The sequence below is a fragment of the Rhipicephalus microplus genome, chromosome 6, assembly GCF_043290135.1.
Source record: "Rhipicephalus microplus isolate Deutch F79 chromosome 6, USDA_Rmic, whole genome shotgun sequence".
Classification (NCBI taxonomy): Eukaryota; Metazoa; Arthropoda; class Arachnida; order Ixodida; family Ixodidae; genus Rhipicephalus; species Rhipicephalus microplus.
The window spans coordinates 70,856,825-70,879,766 of record NC_134705.1 but is presented as its reverse complement, the minus strand read 5'-3'; the positions used below and the strand labels follow the sequence as shown (position 1 = coordinate 70,879,766).

Here is a 22,942-nt window from a genome sequence, read left to right as displayed (position 1 = left end):
TGCGCAATAGGTGCATGTTTTGTACCTTCTAGAAAAGACACATCGCAGTCTATCATCTGCCACTGTCACGGTGGCGGGTATACTACAGGAGTCATTAAACTGTGTTCAAGTGAGACTCCAGTTCCCTCAGCTAGACTCTTCAGGCAAACTGAGAAGGGCTGCCTCATCAAAGGCCTGTTTTAAAACAAAATGGAGCTCGACAAATCATTGATAGTAGAGTATGAGGGGTGCTTCTTCTCTGCTTTCACTTTAAGAAAATATACAAAGAACATGTAAGTTCTTTGTATATGAAGCGACCAATCATTTTACTCAACGTAAAGGCTCTCTACAGGGCTGGTGCGAAAAGCACCCGTAGAAAGGCGGATGCCCAAATGGTGCACGGGATCCAGCATCTTCAAAGCACTTTGAGTCGCAGACTGATAAACAACGGCCCCATAATCTAAGCGGGTGTGAATGAGGCTTCTATACAGGTTCAAGAGACATTGCCTATCACTAGGCCACGTAGTACATGACAACACGTTTATAACATTCATGGCTTTCAAACATTTTTTTTTAAATACTTGATGTGTGGTACGAAGGTCAACTTGTTCCAACAACGAAGAGACTTGTCTCAACTTGGAGAGCGTGGCAGAATGTTTACAATTGAATGTTACTTGACAAATCGGACATTGCATGTTCGAGTGGGCAGCGTTCTTTCCCAAACATTTGTCAAAAAATTAGGAGTGTCACAAAGTAGCGTACTTAGTTTCGCACACTGTCATTATCAAAACGAATTATTTCCACTTGTAGATTCCTCGTAATGTTTTATGTACATATGTTGATTGCATCCAGCTTGGTTTCAAGTCTTGTAATCTGGCCAAGTGTGAGCGGTAGGTTCAGTTTAATTTGAATAAAATCTCTAATTAGGCAGAAGAAAACGGGTTCCGATTGAATGTACAGAAAATAAGGTGGGTTTTGTTTTCCATGAAGAGAGGCATTCATACATAACCTGATATTCAACTGCATGGGCAACGTCTTGCTGTTATTACTCCCAATATTTTTTGTCCTATTATTGAGCACTAAGCTGACTTCATACCACACATAATTTATTTAAAAAACAAGCGCATAAAAGCCATAAATGTTCCAACAGTGTTGTCACGCACTATATGGGGAATTAGAAAGAAGTGTCTGATAAACTTCTATAAGAGCCTCATACGTTCTTGCCTACACTATGGGGCAGTAACATATCAGTCTGTGACACCTACTGCCATTGAAATCATTGATTCTGTTCATGATCTAGGTATTCACCTTTCTACGGGTGCTTTTCGCTGTGGCACTAAGGAAAGCTTGTGCGTGGAATCGAACGAGTGGTCACTCCATCTACAGAGGTGTTACATATCTTTAAAATATTATCCTAAAGTGAGATGCAGACAAGGAACACCCTTCACATTCCACAGTAAATGACATGTACAGTTCTGCTACATTTGAAAACCGGGCTCCTATGAGACAGCTCTACTCACTCTATGTGAGGGGCCTAGCGAAGGAAATCGTTGTGCCACTTGAACACCGTTTGATGGCTCCCGCAGCATGCCTGCATACGGGGCAGTGGCAGGCCATAGATTGCGACGTGTCTTTCTCGGAAGTTACGAAGCACGCATCGATTGCACGTTCTGACATATTTCCTAGAACTACAACATGAATACACGTGTCCTGAGTTCTTCACAGAAGCCTCAAAATCCGGCACTTCCATGTCGTACGCAGCAGTTGGCGCATACTTTTCGGAAGCCGGCGTACTGCAATTTGTTAGAAGCATTTTCACTGGCGATGCTTACGCGATACTTGTGGCCGTTAAAGACATTTAAACAAACAAAACTACTTAAAGCCATAATATACTCAGATTCCCTAAGCGTAGTAAAAGCTCTGAAAACTCTTAAAAAGAACAAAAACGATGGCCTTGTCTCACTTTACTCACTTTTATGCACAGTCTACTCATCCAAATAACACGTAGTCTGCTGGTTACCAGGGCACCGCGAAATACAAGACAACGTTTTGGTAAACCAGCTAGCTAGATTTTCCAACCAACCTGCTATTACCAATACACTAATACCAATTTCTCCGCTTGATTTGAGGCCTCTTGTGAAACGAAAGCTCAGGGGCTATAAGCAGAGCGCATGTGACACACACATGGGTAATAAATTGCATGTTATCAAGCCGCAACATGATCAGTGCTCCAGTATTAAAATCACGCCACACAGAAGTAATACAAGGTTAGGAACATGACATTCAGAATGCATTCATTTCTTTTGTGTGAGGACGATCTACTTTTGGGCGATAGATGTGGAGAAGCACTCATCGTACTTGAGATTCTAATCCAGTGGAAAGAGTTGGATAGGCTGAGAAGACAACACTTTCCAATACCCTATTGGCACCAGATACCACTTCACCCAGCAATGTTCGTTGGTAGGAAACCACTTTGCACACGTAAATCGTTGTTGGCTGAAAACTCTGCACTTTTCATGTGATATACCCGGGCATTCCGTAGCAAGACCTCTCCAGGGAGGTCTTCGCTGCGGTAGCTACACTGAACAAAGCACTTGCCTCATGGCCCTTGGACCCAAGAGTTTGAACGATCGAGACACTTCGGCTAATGCCATACATGTCCACCATAATTTTTATTATAACAAAGTTTCGTCATCGATTCACACCACACGCTTTTCATGGCATCGTCATGATTTTATTGTATGTTTCACCCGCCTTAGCGCGAGGAATTTTGAGGCCCTTGTACAGCCGCTTATCAAAATCATTTTCCACATCTCTAGTACTATGAACTGGTGCTCTTTGGCCATGAAAAAGCCCTTGCGCCACAAATCACCAAACATCATCATGAACTTCGCGATCATTACGGGCACCAGCTCATGTTCTAGTACCAATGCATGAGGCGGATGTGCGCACTATGCAGCGAGGTGGGCCATATGGCGACCGAGTGTTTTGCGCTCTACTGCAAGCGCTTTGGCGTATTCTTCCACATCACAGACAGGTTTGCCCTTGCATTGCGGGGACCATGATGGGACGCGAGTGTTTCCGCAGACGATCTTATGCGTCCGCCGTCGTTCGTGGCCTCCATCCAACTTCGGACGTTGCAATGGACAACGACCATGCGCAAGGCTCTCCCCAGCTTGCACGGAGGGCGCCCCCTTGCGCCTGCAGGTGCTATCACCCCAAAGCACGACTGGTGCGCCTGCGAGACCCCACTGTCCCATCTCTACCCATAGCGATACCACCAGCCACACCAGCAGCGGCGCTACCACTACTTCCGCACATGCCACAGAGAACCCCGGGGGCGTTGAAGCCCATGCTTCTTCATTCCCTGACTCCGATCAGAGCAACATCGAGACAGTATTCTCGCACTCCCTGTTTGCGATGCCTGCACCTTTCTCCCACCATGGAGACCTACAACCGTCGGGACCAGCCGCCTCAGCCGTAGGCGCGACCACAACAAAGGGAATGGATCCCGAAAGCGAAGTTGCGCCAGCGACCGAGCCAAGCCAGGTGCTAGCGCGGAAGTCCGGAGAAGGCGCCTACGAGCCCGCCAGTGAAGATGCACCCATTGTCAGACGTGGGTACTACGCCTACTACGGACTGTGAGCAAGAGAACAGAAGACTCCTTTTCCGCACTACATGTCAGCAGAGAATTAGTCTCGCCTGCGAAAGACGCTTCTCGCAGGAGCGTGGCCTTCAGCGGCGAACTCGGTCGCGTTTGCGTAGGTGCACAGGTGCAAAGACTCTGGTGACGAGCCAAGCCCGTGAGATGCCAAAGCAGGGAGCCCTGCCTGCGTTGACAGCGCTGTGGCACCCGGAGTAGCGACAGCGATGCCCCGCCCCTGGCTGAGCCTTGGAAGTAAAGGCGCCACGCCGCGAGCAAGAGGGAACCTCCGCTCAAGCCCTGAGATGCAGACAAGAGACAGAAAGAGACTGAGAAAATGAAAAGACGCCACTTCGGCAGCTCTAATGGGGAGCACAGCTCAGCACCTATACAAGTGGGGCCAAGATAGTAAAAATGTGGAGAAGAAAAAACAAGAGGAAAGGCGTTCATGATTAAGGACATAGCGGGCGGCAACTATAGCCGGTTGGCCAGTCGAGTGTCTTCAACGAAGCGATGAACCACCTTGAAAAACTGGGTGTGGTGTTATGTAGGGAAGAGGTGGTCCCTCTGTGTTGCAGCGGGGAGACCATGGACACTGTCCATAGACCATGGCAGCTGTGGGTGATTCTGTAGCATGGCACACGCAGCTCGTCTGGAAAGTAGTACCAATGTAGCAGATGACCCATTGCGCTTTGACATGCCGTTCTTCCTCGCAGAATCGTGGTTAACGGTTACGGGTTTAGCTTCAGAAAAGTCGCAGCTGAGTGCTGCAAAAGTTGTGGCATCAACGCAGCCCTGACCGCCTGTGGCAATCCACTACCATTTGCTGAACCTGCACTGCACGTGGCAGTGCCTCGCAGCTGCTGGAAGCTGGGACGTGCAGGACGAAGTCGGTGGTGATTGCGCATGCGTGCGAGGAGCGTTGAAATGGCTCCCATCATTGTCTTGGCATCGTTGACGGGAGTTTGTGGAGTGCATGAACTCGTCAGCTGTGGGAGCAGGCAAACGCTGGGGTCAAGCAAGCACATTGATTACAGTAGTGATAACCCGGGTGGGGTCACCTGTGATCGTACCGTCCAACTCGCAGCTGCAGCGTAGCGACTCTAGGACCTGCCATGATTCCGGCAGTAGCTGCTGAAGAGGCGGCGTGTCTCGGCTGGCACCAGTCATTAATAGTGGCGACACTTCTTTAAGGGGAGATGCTACTCGAACACATTTTTTCTTTAATATTCGCCCTAGAGCAATGAAACTTGAGCTGTTTGTGGAACTTTCTGTGCTGAATTCAAATATGTAACTAGTTTTCTTGCAAGTTACACACTTTTAGCTCTGCAACATGACAAAGTGAAAACCTTAACCCTTTTGCCCCCCTCTTTTCATCCCTAAAATTCTGTAATTTTTTACCATTCATAGTTCATAATGCTTCAAATAAAGTGTAGAGTGCTATTACCTACTTGAGAAGCACATACAAAATATGTAATATGCGTGAGAAATAATAGACGTAAAAAGTCCATATTTCACCTACCCTAGTAAAGCTATACACACAATTTCTATTATACAAAAAACATTGAAATTTAAACTAGATGATTGCATTTTTCATACTTTGAAAAAATTTCGCAAAATTTCACGCAGATCGGAGCACTAGAAGTTCCCGAAAAAAGAGGGGCACATAGAAAAAAATGGCAAAATTTGCGTTTTGACATAAACGAGTTTTAAAGTTAAAATTGGGTTTTTATTTATGAAAGATATTGAATCAGATGAAATTTGCACACCAAAAAGAACAATCCTTCTTGTAGTGCCCACTTCGACTAATATATGCCAGCACCATGAGTTTGTCCCTCTCGGCTTTTTCGAGTCGATTCCTCACAGACAGTTCGCTCACAGACAGGGCCATGAAACGCTTGCCAAACTTCCCCTTCATCTGGCAGAGCCTTGTGCCAATTGCAAGCTAGGAAGAAGCTCGACACGACTGCGATATCCAAAATAAGTCCAGTGTCATGCCTTTTTGCAGCCATGTTTGTGCTACATACCGTCATACATTATGGCAATTTCGTCCCTGCTAAGTTCTCTCACTGCGAGCTCTTTCGACCTTTCAAAGTTGGCGCTAACGTCATCAATGGCTGCATCCCGAACTTTCCGGCTGACGGGTGTGAATGACTTTCATGCGTTGTCTTTTGCAAGCCAATAACTGCCGCAAATCGGACCAGCTACTCGTAGCCTATTCCTGCAGAGCGCGCCGCACAATGGCTTTCACTCGCGAGCAATGCCTTTTTTCATTCATTACGGAGATAATTGCACGAGAAGAGCATTGTTCAGCTGCGCTGCTCGATAAGACATGGACCCCGCAAATAGGTTTCACAGCACATACAGGCAGGCAGCGGCCAATGGCGGTCCCCGATTCGTACCATGCGATAAGCAATTCGCGGCACTAGAAAAACACACAGAAGAGCGATTTTTTTCATTATTTATTGCACTGCAGCAGCGAGAAAAACTGTTGTTATTTGAAGAGTGATGCTCTATTCTTTGACTCATGCGATCAACAATGGGTAGCGGCGGCGCATTATCGGCGTCAAGGTGCTCGAAGACTGCACACTTTCGACCTTTCAACAGGCACCTTGTGCTCTTTAGATGAAATTTTAAAGCATTTTCAGTTAAGTCTCGACCTGTATTATTTTCTTCATAACAGTAGCGGTACTAATCTTATCAAAACAGGCAAAAATAAAAAATCGGTAATTTTGAAAACAACTAGCGTTTTTTCACTCGCATCTCCCCTTAAAGTCCCGAGAAGGAGCTCCTGGCATGCACCAAGAACGCAACTGTGCGACATGACAAGCGGTAATGGCACTGGCGAAGGGCGCACGAAGCGGAAGGTAGAGACTGGGCCATAGGAGCGTTCGTGCCTCGCCGTGGGAAACGAGCAACACGAAAAATCACTGATAGTCGTTGGGAGCACAGTCGCGGGCCGCAAGCTCCCTATACCTCCTATGTATTCGCTCTCGCATGCTGATACGCAGGACAGGGCTGCTTTTACTCTGGCGGTAGCTGGGCAATACACTAAAAATAAATAACGAAGAGAACACTTCGTTCATTACATAACTGGTGAGGTCACCGAGGACGAAAAATTGAGAGAAGGAAGCTTGCCCTGGAAGCCCTCATTTCCCACTTCACATAGAAGCAGAACGCTCGTGCCTTCTTTCAGATCTCCTGGCTGCTTGGGCAATGCGGACATTTGTAAAATTTTTATAATCATTTCTTCTAAATTTTGTTCGTGTGTTACGAAGAGGCGAAAGGTGAGCTAGCTGATGTCTCAGTATAAGACGAAACTCAATCGGCACAAAGTGAACTTTTTTATTACACAAGTATAAAAAAACAAGTATCCATAGTGCGTAAGTATCAATCTATAAAATAAGCCTTAATTTACATAAGCAATAGGGTCATAATAAAGAAACACTGAACCCAGAATATCCGAACTAATGCGAAGATTATCAACAATCGCGAGTAGGACAGGTCTTATTTGACTCAAACACGTGTGTTGCGACGGCTCATATAGTTTTCTTACAGAACTTGGGTACCAAACGAGACTGACGTTCAGAGGCAGGGGAAAGGTTTGAAGCAATCACAAATTTTCGAGAAAGAACGTTGCTGGAAAGAAGTTTACTTGTCGTCGTCAGGGCAACGGCGTTTCCGTGATGTAGAAATGTTCACTTGTCAAAACTTTGGCTGCACCAACATTCTATATAATATTATTTTGAACGATTTAGTCCATCAGGTGTATTTTAGAGACAGTATAAGTAAAGACTTACAAATTCGCAAAGAGCGGCTACAAGCATTTCATGAGTAGAAAGCAGCCTATAATTACTTATCATTTGAACTACATGCCAAAAGTAAAACAAGATAAAATAATCTAGCCGAGCCAACTTGAAATGAAGATTTTCAATAAACGCATTTTCACGATAGGAGCTTGGCTGCCGTCATCATCTATTGAACAATCGACACCACACTTGAGAAATGGGCTTACTCTTGTACTAATGCAAAATAAATACCTGTTCAAATAGTGGGTCCAAGCACTTGGGCTCACCTCTTGCATTTAGGAAACGCTGGAAAGCCTTTGCGGAAGTAGAAATCACTTCGTAAGCGCACATCAGAGTCGCGGAAAACATGTGCTGCTCGATTGAGCCACCTTCGACAAATGAGTGGTTCACTTGTTCGGCGTAGCTTACGGCGGCTTTCGTTCTTTGCCCGCCACCACTTGCTCTCTTTATCAATACCGTAGTTGGCACGCAAGCCAACCGAGCAAGATAACTGACTGTGATGTATCTTCCAATATCCCTGCATCACTGAGCGATGGGCTAGGAGAGGAGGCAAGCGTTACGAACTCAATTTAAACACTTCCCGCTCTTTGCCCGATTTAAAGTACGCAAATTAAGGACAAAAACTCATACAAAAGAGTTTTATACAGGGGTATTAAATCTTTTTATTTGAAAAAAGTTTGTGAAACGCAAGAAATGCGGACATTCAGATCTAGCTCATTCTGCTCAACCAGATCTTAAAATGTCCCACAAACGCTACAAGCTACATGTTCCCTGAAACGCAACCCAGTGCAGAGTTTACAGGGCCTGGCACAGTCGGGGCCCTTTCACGCTAGCAGCAAGCCTAGCGCCAACGGTAGCCTACTGCCTTATACCATCGGCCACTGCCGTCCGCGGGGCAGCTATTGCAAGTTCACGGCAAGCTTCGTCGGAGAGGCATTTGAGCCTACGACAAACATGGCTGCCCTTCCGAATGCAGTTGTCAAGCACCTCGAATCAATCAAGCGATCGCCGTGCGCTCTGTAGCTCTTAAACTCCAAACTGATGCTTCCATCTGCTTTAGACTCGTGTCCTTTAGCTTCGACAACACTGTATTGGAATCGATTCAACACCGACTTTGAGAACCATACACAAATTATTTATGTACTAGGCCTAAAAAAGCCTTCAAAAATCTCGGAGGGGGGGGGGGGACTATATTACACGTTCGTTTGTTGTTGCTAACTTTGGATAGCTGGGCGCCACTTGTCCAAACGCATGCTTTGAGAGGGACGTCATTTTGAATTGCTGTGCGCTTTAAATACTGGACAGGCAAAATACTTCATTCACTGCTGCGACGTAGTCTGCGAACAACACGTACGACATATCGTGAAAACAACAGAGCAAGAAGCAAGCAGCTTGAAGTGTGCCGAGGCAGACCCAGACAGCGCAGAGACGCGAAACTAGTCGACGCGGCTCAGCGATGTCACTCCTCTGTTGCTGATTGGCTAAACGACGCTCCAGCAAACGACACAAAAATGGGTCTCAGACCCATTTTTCGAACTGCGAAGAACGGTAGACGTGCGCAAAGCAAACAGCAGTGCACGGCTGCCTAAGACCGTCAAACGACGAGGCATGCTTGCCGCTAGCTTGAACCGGCCCTTACAGCCACTGGGAGAGTTACCCTGGGCGACGCACACTGACAGTGGAAAAGAACATACACAAAATTGAAGAAAGTGGGCAGCGCTCCTAGAGATGCTCCAGCGTTTACGCCAGCGCAAGAGCTCCAAAAACATGCCCGTTCGCACTGGACGCTCCTGAAAAACTGATCAGATAGACGAAGCGACGCGCCCACTTCGGCGGCTTCACTCGCTCTCCTGTCACATCCTTCCTTGGCTCCTCCTCCCTTCACCAATCAGTTGCAACACCCTCCTTACACCCTTCACCCGCTCCGCTTTCACGCATCTTGCTTAGCACTCTCGCCATCCCTCCTTTCTTCTCCCCTGCAGCCCCGGGTTGCGCTTTCACTGGTGGATGATGGCCACGCTGTGGTTCGCAACAGCCACGACTTTCGCGACGCGGCTAAACAAATCACCATCTTGTATATTGCACCATCCCAAGGCATCGATCTACTTTTCCTTCGGGAGACCAATATACGGTCTCCGTTCACTTGATATTTATTTTGGGCTTAACTGCGAGGTCGAAGGTCTTTTTTCACTTACGCACGCAAGCGCTTGCGGTGTCGTTTTCCTTATGTACAGGTTCCGCAAAAAATGACATTGCGTTTTCGGTGCGAATTGTACACTCGTGCATGACATCTTCCTTGGGGGGTGCAAACACAGTTATTGCATGCAAACACAGTAACCATTGCCGACCATAGATGCTGTGATTTATGGTAGTTAAATGCAGAGACCCACAGGCACTTTGACTAGCATGCATGTTAAAAACTTCAGCTCAAAATTATTAGCCCATTAACACTACAGCAGCCTTCAAATTAGTGTCATTGTTTGGTATCTTCCATGCAAAATTTAAATAGTTTGGAATGCAGGCAAAGGAACTGCGGAATAATGCAGTGCTAAGAAGTTAAACTGCAGCTGCACAGATTGTTACTTCGTGTACAACTGAAACTTCTGACATCACAATGTGCTCTTTCTGCTGTCGTAAAGTTTGAGCAGGAGAACAGTCACTGGCTTCCTTCCTCCTTGTTGGTCGTCTGTGCTCTGTTGTTGATACACTGTACATGACCTTGGAGCACCGGATCCCTTGTTAGTGCTGGAACTTAGAAAAATACAGATCATTGTTACAATCATGCTACATGCAAAAGTATACAGTTGTTAAATATGTGCTCATTTTTACAGATAGCATAATACTATCAGAAGCCGATGACAAGCCTCAACACACACACAAAAAGTGAAGACTAAAAATGTATTTGATTATGCTACAAGAGCAAAACCACAATGTTATAGATGAAGGGATGAAACTTCTGCCAGGCCTAATAAGCCAATAAAGTTTCTTCTGTTTCGGCTTTACAATGGGTGCGAGACACAGACCACAAATAGGGTCACTAAGAAACACAAGTTAGATTGCATTACAACACAACAGCTAATGTTCATAACTTTAAGGCTCTCTAACATAGCCAGCTCATCATACCGCGTGTAGGAGCAAATGGGCAGTCTAGAAGACACAAAGCACTTGTGGACTATGAGTATGCTTGTTGCTGACATCTATTTTTCCAAACGAAGAAAACCTTTCCAAAATGCACTTCATCAGGGGAAATATTTCTATGCAACAAACACAACGGGCTCCTACAGGTGTCACCAACACTCACCATTGTTGTTGATATCAGTGTCGTGCCGCATGGATACGCTGAGTGCTGCACAGAACGCCAAAGGCGCGCTCCGTGACTTGGCTTGCATGTGTGCTGGCTGCATTGCACTGCTGCTGAAGTAGGCTAGCCATAGACAGAGACATGACGAGCCATGGCTTTAAAACACACTGAACGTCACCTTTAGAGATCAACAATGCATACTTAGGTCAGGTAAAATTCGTAGAAAAAATATATCATTATGCAATCGTGGTTAACACAATCGGCTGAAACCCAACATACCTTAACACTGCGAGAGAAAAAGCTACATCAAGTAAAAGATGCAGTGTCGGAGGCTTGTTCAATAGGTCTTTCTGCTTGCAAGTTGTGAACAGCCAGGCAATTTTCACCCACTTGCTATTTCCTTCCAGAGCACTTGGTCCACAGTGAGTCACAAGCTCGAGAGCTCAACAAGGAATCAAAGTATTTGTGCTTGTTCAAAAGCACGAGCTTTCGAGCCTCAGATGATAGGAGTTTCATTCATAAGCTACAGGCTTTCAACTGTCAACATTCTATATTATCTTGCAATTCAGTTCCAAATATGTTCAATAAGCATTACTTATGATAATAATACAGGTATCCATTCCAAGCAACCATGCTTGGTTTTTCGATTTGTGCACAGTAAGTGTTGTTCACTAAATCGTATGTATTAAAGAAAAAGTAACCTTGCAGCCAGCCGTTAGGCAGCTATGTGCCCTCAAAGCTCCCAAGCAGATCGCAGTCCTTCCAGATGAGGCTGCCATGCATGCTTCCAGGCAACATGCAGGTCCACTGAATGATATCAGTCCCAGCAGTGACTTGCACAGTCAGGGAGCACGTGTCCTTCATATTTTTGTACAGGTGCTCCAAGTCATGATGAGGCTTGATGTGCCAGTGTATGCAACCGATGCATCACAGGACCTTAAAAAACTAATCTCTCCGATCTGCGAAGAGCCAAAACACGATCGTTAAAAAACTCACTTCTAATACTTATTTGAAGAAGCTATCACTTCGTCACAGTGACCAAATCTGCAATAATCAGTTTGAAACAAACTGAAGTCTATTGTAAAATTTACATGCCGCAACATATATGTCCTAGTGAAGTATAGTGCTACCACAGTGGTAATCATCTATAGAACTAACTTTTCGAAATAACATAAACTCCTCAAGTGCAACCTGGCTCCTGGAAAATAAATTCACAATAACTTTTCAACTATCAAACATGGTAAATCGGCAGGCCCATCTTATTATTCAAACAAGAGCTCACTTATATCACATCACAAAAAAACTTCTGATGTATTTGCCCGCCTCTCTATAATACATGTATCTATATAACAATATAGTAAATTTTTCACGCTTGAACTTCACATAGAGAAAAATTACATCTGATGGGCTTAAAAACTTGCACATAGTATAGTACTGCGTGAATAGCAACAAATTTAGTTCTGCAAGGTCAACTCACCGATAGCATCATTCAGTAGCCGTCAGTGTCATGAGGAACCAAGTGTGCTCTATGGTTAACAGGCAAAGGCAATCTGCAGACTGGAAGCTGCCGATGACAGCAATAAAGGGCCGGCCAGGCGTGCACGTCCATAAGATTTGGCCATAACCGGCTGTTGACAAGGCTCTAGTGCCATGCAAAACGATGGCCAGACGAACTAGGAAACCTGTAATTAGCCGGTACTGGCTTACAACTTCATCCAAAGCAAGGCACTGGAGAAATCTTTGCTCTTTCTGGGGGACGGAGGGAAGCTTGACGTTCACGGGTTCTCGCTGCCACATAGAACTCTCAAGTTTTTACCGAAGAACAGTCTAGTCACTCTGCCGAAGTAGCACGATCCAAAACAGAATGTAGCATCTCGCAGCTTCGGTTCATCACATCACAGCGCTTGGACTACGATTATCACAAAAAAAGAGAACTGACAAGCTAACAAACAAAAGCACCAAGCTCCACCACCGCAACTTCGCAGGGCAAAACAGTTATCAACGCTGTCTTTCAATTTTTGGTCACACGAGCACAGCTTCTTCACAAGTCTTGGAAACGTCAACACAGCACCACTGTTCACAACGAACATCGTTTCATCCCCGAACACTAGATTGCCCGGGCTAACCAGTGGCGAAGCAAGAACAGAACACAGTGCGTAGTTCATACGTTTACGCACGTACTCTACTTGGGGTCACTCAAGTAACCTGCCAAAACGCTGTCAATCTGAAATGTCGCATAGCACCCAACTGCGAGACTAGAATGTCAAGTGAACGAACTGTTACCAGATCACGAACACTTATTGCAGGCTTGTCGAGTGCTCGTTGCCGTCGATAGAGCAACGCTGATCCCCACTTGATAAACACACCAACGCAGAGGCTTCACTGCACTTCACCGTACACCATTACACTGCCGCAGCCGCTTTCCACACTGCTTACACACACAGAAAGAGCTGCCGTAATCACAACGCATTCGGTCGAACGCTAAAGTAACTCATGCGACAAACGTTTGCTAAAATTCACACCAACCGATATGCTGTTTACAACGCCATCTTGTTTTCGACAACTGCGAGCAAGAGAGCTCTTAGAAAGTACTTGCGCCTTTTTTATAACATTTGCTCTTACGTGTGAGGGGGGTGATATGACAAACACGACAGGCGTTCCAGATAAAGAAGTGTTTTGGCAATGTCAGGGAGTGGGCTGATGTTGAGGGTATTGCTTCACAACCAATCAGAAGCTGTCCCTGTCGGCCAAGCCGTTGTCTGCTCGCTTTTGTCGTCTGCTTCAATCAGGGCATGCGACGAGAGATTCGCCTTCAGAACGAAATTATTCCCAGGTCGTGTGGTTGCTGTGTTGCACAAAATACATATCAGTGGCTTGCTCTACCTTTGAATAATGTTCGTGCCCCATGTTAAACGGCTGGTAATTGACGCACGGACGAAATCAGCTATGGTTTGCTCCAGAATCGTGAAGGTTTGCATATTTCCGGTGTCATTTAATGTTACTAGGGTCATTTTATCCTACTGCTTGCCATATCATCATGGTCCATATCGATTTCTGAACTGTGTAGGTGAAAATGCTTGATTTGTTTGTAGTTCCATGTGTAATCACGCGCACCCCTAGTACGCTTTGGTTTACAAAGTACGCGCCGTTCTAAATCGTCCCAAAGTGTATCGACAACTGTATTTCAGAGATCACACCCATTGGACAGTTAGAGCCAATCAAAGTACACTAAAACACAAGCTTTATGAACATCTCAATAAAAAGTTCCTCCCATTTTTATTTCCAATAGCGTGCAATGAATGTGCTCCCATTAACCTCTATGGTGATAATTTCCACCAATGAGGCACGGGATTTCGAGTCGTACTTATATTTGAATGATATGGGGCGCAACAGAACAACATAACAATTAAGGTTGATCCTATGCCCTGCCATGTTCGAATGCAACGACCATTCACATATATTGGTTTTCAGCCAACCACAAATCTTTACATGCATAATTTTTCGCCATTCAAGCCCAATGGATTTTTCAATTAATGTGACTTCAAACTTATTGAACCACGGTGGTTGTCAATACCATCCACTGCCAACAAGGGAAACAACACACCTAACTCAAAGCGCCGAAAAATGTTGAAACGCACCAGCAGTCATCAAGTAGCCCTTCATGGGCCTGAATTGACTAAAAACCAGCCAGGGCACCAAAATATACCACCGCGGCGGCAGGTTCTCAGTAGCCACATTGTTCCTAAGAGTAGTCCAGACAACGCTTAGGATTTTCTCTGAGCCACGCTGTTTTCACGCAAAATTCTGCTTCGTGAATCCACTTACGAGCACTTTTCGGTGACGTAAGCAAATATAGCAACTGCATCACTATCGCTGACATACTCCCGGGCAGTCACAGCACGCTTTATTGCAGCGGCCGATGTAACAAGGATGGCCTCTTACGACGTGTTTTTCGTTTCGTGAATCGACTTACTCAACAAAATTTCTCTTGCGCAAAAATGTTTTCGTAAGTGAGTATTGTAAATCCGGCCCGTAATCCGTTGCAGTGGGGAGTCAACGGCACCAAGGAAGCCACGGTTTGTAGAAACTGTGGCATGGAGGCAGCACAGAGAACTTGAGAACACACTCGAACATAGACCTCAGTCGCTTGGCCCATTGTCCGCAGCACTTCGACGAGCAAAGACCTACAAAGATAACCACCCCCTTTATGCTGCTTTGATTCTAGACAGCCCTTCATAGGCTGTCAGTCGGGCGGGTAAGTTGAAAGAATTCTACGAGGGGAGACATCGGCCCCGCAAACTTATAAATACGGTTAGCGTGCCGTTGTCGCTTTTGGTTCACCTCTGAGAGCGCTGTCCTGCAACCGTCTTATGTCTAAGCGGCACCATGCCAGGGAGGCTGATCCAAACAACGGCTTCACGTGTCGTGGTCCTTGCAACTCTACTACGTTTCAATAACTTGCCGCGACGTCATCCTGAATTTCGAAACTGGCCCAGTGTTACCATCTATGCTCGAATCAATGCGCAAGCGAGACTAGACTGCAATATCACTCATGACACATCACACCGTGTCTTATTCTCCCGACTTGGTGACGCTTTTCGCATAAAGCGTTTCAAAAGACCGACTTTGCCAGTTTGGCATGCAACCACTAGGCCGGCCGCTTTAATGTGGGGGAAGGGATTAGTGGGAAAATTAGATTAGCGGGTGTGTTATTTATACCTTATCATATTCATCATCATCCGTTACTGTCTCTGCCCACATTATCGCCGGTGGTCATCATCATCAGTCACCCCATCAAGTATGCACGTTCTCTGCCTCAGTCTGCGTGTTCGTTGCCGTGTCCTTGGGCCGAACAAATGCTGCCTAAACAAACACTTCATTTATCCATCTTGCTCATGGTAATGCTACAAAAGTGTAAACTGGTGACACAAAATATATGCAACTTTTTAAGATATGTCTAGACGTACAACATTCGTACTTACGGTTATCGTCTTTTCGTAACATTTCACGTGCTAAAAAAATTACGTCGCAGTCACGTTCCCTCCGCATGCTTAGAATAATAGTGAGTGCAATGATGAGGAGAATGTGCCGATATTATTTGTTGTCTTTAATATTTCTGAACTGCAAAAACAGGACCATGCGCGGGGTAGAGCTCACCAAGGTCCCCAACCTTACCAGTTTATGGCCAACAGGATGCCTCCCCCACGCATTGTCCCCATGGCACATGTGTGCTTGGTGACATTATCAGCAATATTCAAACTGGCATGCTGTGAAACTACAGAGCGGCCATGATACACAAGGCCGGTGTGCAGCATGTGTAGCTTGTATATGTGATGCGCGAAAAGAAACCGAAACTGAATGTCTCATGTGGTGGCACAATGGGTTTCTGAGTGCGCGTATGTGCTGTGTAGCAAGGAGAAACAAGACACCGACAGCTCATAAAGCGCACCCTCGCGAGCGAGAGACCCGTGCCTTCAGCCGTGCTCGACGGTCGTGTTCGAGGTCAACCAGCGTTTGTGGTCGAGCAGGAGTCCGGCTGGGTGACTGACCCAGGAACCAGACAACGTGTGTTTGTTCCAGCTGCTGTTTCTGGGGCTGGGCAACCGACAAATGAGGCCAACAGACGTTCCAGCCCGGCGACTGGCCCAGAAGTAGGCGAAGTCTGCTGTTCACGCCACCATTCATAGCGGTGGATTGAGTCCTCGCTGTGAGCCACGAGCGAGGCCAACCGTGTTCCGACTGAGCGACAGGCGCAGAGAGCAGGCGAGTGGCTGGCACGACGTCAGGGTGCGGCCGGGACAAGACGAGGCGACCGAGTGCTGCTGCCAAGGCAGAGGGCCTGATCAAGGAGAGGACCGACCCACGTCGAGCATGGCAGCTGAGCCAAGCAGTGCACTGTCTCGGTTCGACAGGCGCCCGTGTCGCTAAAGGCAATTATTCCTTGTATATAATTAGTGTGCACCTATGTTCAGTGCATGCCTGTCCATCTGTATGAAAGAGTAATATAAGTGTGGACATGTCTCTGCACTGGTGTGCTGTCAAGTCCTTTCTGGAGTGGTCGTGCCCCTTATCACAGCCGGTGCGCCTGCTCTTTCCGTGTCTGAAAAGCGCATGCACTGCTACCGCTATAATTTGTTTCCACATGTTGGACTGACCGGCAGTGTCCTTTCAGGACATTTACGCTTTAAATGTGCGTCACTATCTGGGACATAGCAGTTAAGTGCGACTGAATCACCTCATTTCAAGTGGTTGCGAAGCGGCTATCCGCCGTACGATTGGCCGACCAGAAGGGTCTCTGTAGCTTCACTTCGCATGTAGTTATTCGCAGTAGCTTGTAGCTGATGAACTCAGAGATCAGCAGGACGTTGCTTGCCAATAAGATGCTGCTTGCCAACACGACGCTGAATGCCAAGCACATATACACAAGACAGTCACCAACACGCAAATCGCACAATTTTGCTGCAGCAGACGATGTGTTGGAAATAGATTGAGTTAAAACCCATTTGGTTTAGCTTGCGTGGTTCGCGAGCGCTGTGGTTCAAGAGTGATTTGGCAAAATATGTTTTGAAGCCAGCCACGCGGCCTACACCTTAAAGAAAATGTCTAAACAAGACAAAGGGCAGGGGTTGGAGAGAATTAAAAAAGTCCGATAGAACAAGAAGGAGCCTCTTAAGTTCAATAAACAGGTTAAGTTTTAATACAATTCAACGCAGCCAGCTTTTATGATCCACGATGTGGGTTACCTTCTATGTTCAGCGAGCCATGAACAACCTGGTCGTCAAGAAGAACGTGCTGCTGTGAGATCCAAGAGTCGATCTTTCCATCGATGTCGCAACAGGCGAGTTGATCGCTACAATTCTCGAGAAGGCGCCTGTGTCCCTCCCTGGATTGCCTTTTAGAAAAAGGTTCGGCAAAAATAATTCTCAAATCTCTCTTCTGAACCACACTGTGACACCGAAAATATAGAGACCAGTTGCATAGGAACCGACTTTTCATGCAGACCTCTCTGTTTTTATTCATACGATTCAAGCTCAGCAAAAACAACTTTGCCAAGAAAATTATATTATTCAGAGTACTTTACGTGCTTTGAGCGTGAAAAAAAGCCGGCCTACTGAGGTTGTGTAGCCTGAACTCTTTGACAATTTCTTCGAAATTCAAGAGGCATGGATTACCTTTTTAAGTACGCCTGAAGAAAGAACGGCAGGGACACAGATGAAGAAAACGTGGTAAAGTGCCCAAATGGAACCAGTTGTGATTCTAAAATGGTGCGAGTGAATCGGAGCGATAAAGACGATGACGTCTGAATTGATGGACGCGAGCTTGTTTCAAGTATTCAGCGAGGAGGACAAGGTGCAGACGCAGTGCTTGAGGTGACGTTCGAAAATGTGACCAAGGAAGAGCCGCAACGCTGTTTGAAAAGCAGCCGAAGAAAGAAGACGACAGGCGCAGCAGAGACATCGCGGCTGTTCCTAGGGCAAGGATGCTGCAGGCTCCCACCAGGACGTCCTTCTCAGCGTCAACCACCATATGGCGTTGGCCGAGCTGCTCGTCACCTGGCGTTGGCCGGGCTGCTCATCGTCTGCCGTTGGCCGAGCAGTTTTTTCGTCAATCTCTGCTTCCACGTCCAAGCGTCGGAGGAGGACCACCAACAGGGCGCTGACCTCGAGTCCATCGGCGCTACCTGTCTTCCAAGCTACACAGTGACCCCGTGGCGTTTTGCTACATCAAGCTTCGCTGGGTGCACGTGTGTCTCAACCAAACAGTGATCGTCATCCGTCATTTCTTCTAAGCGCTTGATTTTATTATCAGCTCCCTATCCTTAGTAACTTCAGCTGTTGGGCATTATATGGTTTACATATCATCACTTTTACTCTTCTCCTGGTATTCAAATATCTCGAGTGTTATGGGTTTTTTATAGTGTGCACAAAGGTGTCGTCTCTTCCCCGAAGACGTTTCTGGGTTGGTCCTCATACGAATCTACACGATAGCTTCTTCATAAATAACCTCATCACGAATTGTCCTCCAGCGACAGGAGGAGACCGTTTTCGTAATTAGTGCTGTGAACAAAGAGAAACAATGTGTTCATCAGATTTATCGACATTGGCAGTATGCATGCGACTAGAGGGAGAGGGTTGAAGGCATTGCTAGATGAGCGTGAGGCACAAGTCGTGAACATAGAGCGGCTGATCGAGAAGCTCGAAAAGAGAAGATGGTATACAGGTGGATTTGAAACGAGAAATTGAGGCAGGAAGAAAATATGGCCATGGCGGTAAACACGCAGCCAAAGGCAACAAAATAGGCCTTTCCAGGACTGCAGAGCCTTATATTTGTCCAATTTGCATCGGTCCCAAAAGATACAGTAAGCAATAGAGTACAGCTCTGTTTGGTGCCAGATGACACAGTGACGGAGAACACGACGTTTTATTTATAGCAGACGCAAAGGTGGACATTATCTCAGCGTATTTCACACACAAGTCTATTGTGAAATTCATGTTTTTCCCTGCTATATGACATAGTCGTTGGCAATGTGCCAGGATCTCGTGCTGCTCATGACACTGATAAGAAATGGAAAGAGGCACTTGTTGAAGGTAAATTCAGTCCAAACTGTGTAGCTGAGACCATATGTGAGAAGGCGACTGTCGTTGGAAATGATCACTGGGTAATATCAATTGCGCAGAGGTACAGCCTGTTTCACCTACAGTCGTCAGTAGTTTCACCATGAACAAGAGAGAACTCGAGGCGGCGCAAGCAGAAGGCGAGACCCTTGAGACTTTCAAGAACAGTCAGAGAAGTTTCCTATGGAAGAGGATCGTCCCAGTATTCCTTTGCCATGGAGAAGTCGTTGTTATAACGCAAACACTGGCTACCCTCTGGCAAATTTGTGAAGCATGTGGTGGTTTTTCTCAAGCTGTGAAATCAAGTGCTGAAGATAGCTCATGAAAGTTTGATTTGCGGCCATCAAGGTGAAAGAAGAACAATTGATCGGGTGTTGAGTTCGTACTTTTTGCCGGGAGTCCAGAAAGACATCAAAAGATATGCACGGTACTGTGACGCGCGCCAAAAGATGCACCCAAAGAAAAAATAGACAAGGCACCTCTTGAAAGAATGCCCCTAATGACACACCATTTAAACGTGCAGCCGTGGACACCATTGGACCTTTAAGGCCGGTCTCAACTAGGGGCAATAGGTACATATTAACTTTCAGCGATTTCACTACCCGCGATGCAGACGCAGTTGCTTTTCTTGGGATTGACTCAGCGACTGAGACAGATGGAGTGGTGAAAATGTTTTCCAGCGTTGGGTTTGACCATAAAATTCTTTGCAAAAATGCCCCGAGTTTCACTCAGACTTGATTATGGAAGGTAATAATTTGCTGGACATTAAACATCTCAGTTCACCCTCGTGTCATCCAATGCGCAATGGCATGGTTGAGAGATTTAATGGGACGTTAAAACAAATGCTATGCCAGCTCTGACGAGAAGATCAAAAATCATGGCATCGATTGCTTGCCCCCTTTATATTTGCATACCGAGAAGTTCCTCACGCGAGCATGGGGTTGTCTCCTTTCTAACTCATTTATAGGACGTACGTCCGATGACCACTCAACTTGCTAAAAGAGCTGTGAACTGGAGCGAAGACTGAAGAGAAGATTAAAACGATGTATGGACATATCCTTGATCTCAAAGATTGTCTGGATAAGACTCTGAAATTAGCTCATGAGAATCTGATGCCAGCTAAAAGGACCCGAAAACACTATTATGATTGGAAGGGCAGAGCCGTGAGCTGAAAGTTGGAGAGCAGGCTCTTATTTTGCTCCTACAACGGCAAATAAGCTGTTGATGCAATGGAAAGGTTCACTTCCGGTAATTAAGAAAAAGGGTCAATATGACTATTGGCTCGACTTCGGGTATAATGCCAAGTTTTTTCATATTCAAACACTAAAGAACTATGAAGATCGACAACCAGCCCCATTATTACAGACAGCATCCTTTGTGGTCGTGCAGGAGTAGGAGACTAATACCCCTCTACCGGCCTGTAAAGTTAGGCCGACTGTGGGTGTGGAAGTGATTCCGATTGTAACTGGTTCAGAAGAAGACAACTGTACAGAACTTTATAAGATTTTAACCACTTAACATGATGTGTTCTCCGAAATCTCAGGAAATATGAATCTGTTGGAATGCTGACTTCAATTGACATCTGAACCTACCAACACACCTCAGTATCCTTCGCCAATAACCATTAGGAAAGTGGTATAAAAAAATTCAGGACATGTTAAAATTGGGTGTCACTGAGCGATCATATTCACCCTACAATTCGGCTTCGGCGCTTATTAGGAAGCTGAACGACACATACCGCACATGCGTAGACATTTGTCACATAAACGAACTCTGGTTTCGGGCACTGAGCCCATACCAAAAAATTATATGCTTACTAAGGTGGGCACAAAGCGATACTTTTCAAAGTTCGCTCTCACAAAGGGATATTAGCAAGTCCCACATGACTGAGCCTCGAGACCAATAACGGTACACTCTACGCAATCCGAGCGTTTCCAGTTCATATACATGTTGTTGGCATAAAGACAACTTTTGCAGTGTTTACCCGTTTGCTTCCGCAGTATTTACCCGTTTATTGAGAGCACTTTTAATAGGCCTCAAAAAAGTAGTCCAATACATTGACAATGTTCTCAGAGCTAAAAACATCTGCAACTAGCATGTTGACACTTTGCAGTGCTTGCTGAAAAAAACTAAGGGAGTACAGCTTGACGATCAAGCCTCAGAAGTGCGAGATCGGCGTGGATTCGATTGTGTTTTCGGGCTACCGCCAAGAAGGGGGAACTATTAAGCCAATAGAAACTACAGTTTCGAAGATAGCCAGCGCACCTATGTCTGACACTAACAAGCATCTCAAATTTTTTCTCACATTAGGTGGGTATTATTGATGTTTGAAGGGAAGCTGAATCACTTTTCTGAAAAAATGACTTAGGAGCACGTAAGGACAGTTTGATCACTACCCATATCGAAAAGTGATGTGAGAGTTCTCAAAAGTGACCGCCAATAGCACTTTTTGGCGAAAATACAGTGGCCGTGGCCGCCAAGCTTCTTGAGACGCCAAGCAAACACGGTGACGTCATTCTCGGTAAGTCGCGTTATCTGCAACAGCAGCAGTGCTGAAGTGTGGCCTCTTCGATTAGTTCCGGCAATGACATGTCATAGGTTAGTCACGGAGTTTAAGAAAATAAACAGCACGAAAAACTAGAGACCATGACGAAAAAGTACACCTACTGAGTGTTGTATGTGTACTTCTTCGTCAGCTCTCTCGTTTTTCGCACTGTTTGCTTTTTCAACTACGTCGTACCAAAACGCCCAAGCAACCACTTTGGTCATGGAGGCCGTGGTTGAAGATAAATAAGAAAGAACACTTGCTCCGGGCCAGAGGAAACAACGATGACGTATGTTTCCACGCCCACACGTTCAACACACTCGCAGGGCAGAGCAAGACAAGCTTTTATTTCACCTGTTCTAAAGCTCCTGCTGCTCAAACCGCTAAAACAACTATGACATTGTCAACAATGATGCCGGTCCTTTCTAAACACGAAGTTTGATCAAATTTTAAAATCCCGTTAGCTTCCCTTCAAGGCGGAAGGTGGCATTGAAAAAAACTTTTATTTGTTGATCTACAGCAATGAAATTTGGCACGCATACTCATAAGTGTCACGAATAGGGAAATATGCAGTTTCATCATGATAGCTTCAGTAGTTCTAAAGTTACATAATGCTACACGATCCAATTACATGGTCTGCTCGTGGAAAGCCGAGCGCTGCAACAAAACATGCCAAGAACCTGCGAATAGTGTTGATCTTTACTCACAAGAAATCTACAGGGTATGGCACTCTCAGAATTTTTTAATAAGTTTTTTTTTAGAGATCATCATGGCTGCCGACGCACATTGTCAGAAACAGTGGAACGGACAAATCATCATCTAGAAAAATAACAGGGCCGTAAAACAGAAATTGAAGATTGCTGTACCCACAAGCAGTGTTCAGAGATTCAGGGAAAAAAACAGAATCAAAATCGGTCCAGTCATTTCTGTGCTACTCTTTCCACGAGCAATGCACAAAGTACACTAGTGAGAAAAAGCCTTTCAAAGGTTTCGACAGGCTTTTTTCAATGAACTTTTTTTGTTTCTCGTTGGATATTGATGAAAATTGGC

The 22,942-nt window shown here is 45.8% G+C and overlaps 1 long non-coding RNA gene across 1 annotated transcript; it reads right to left on the bottom strand.

The window, feature by feature from the left end:
* Positions 1-6,947: 6,947 nt before the first annotated feature.
* LOC142765306 (uncharacterized) lies at positions 6,948-22,731 on the bottom strand. The gene is made up of 2 exons (XR_012884159.1): positions 10,733-22,731; positions 6,948-10,182 (listed from the first exon to the last, which is right to left on the bottom strand). It is a non-coding gene; the product is annotated as an uncharacterized LOC142765306 (long non-coding RNA).
* Between the last annotated feature and the right edge of the window lie 211 nt (positions 22,732-22,942).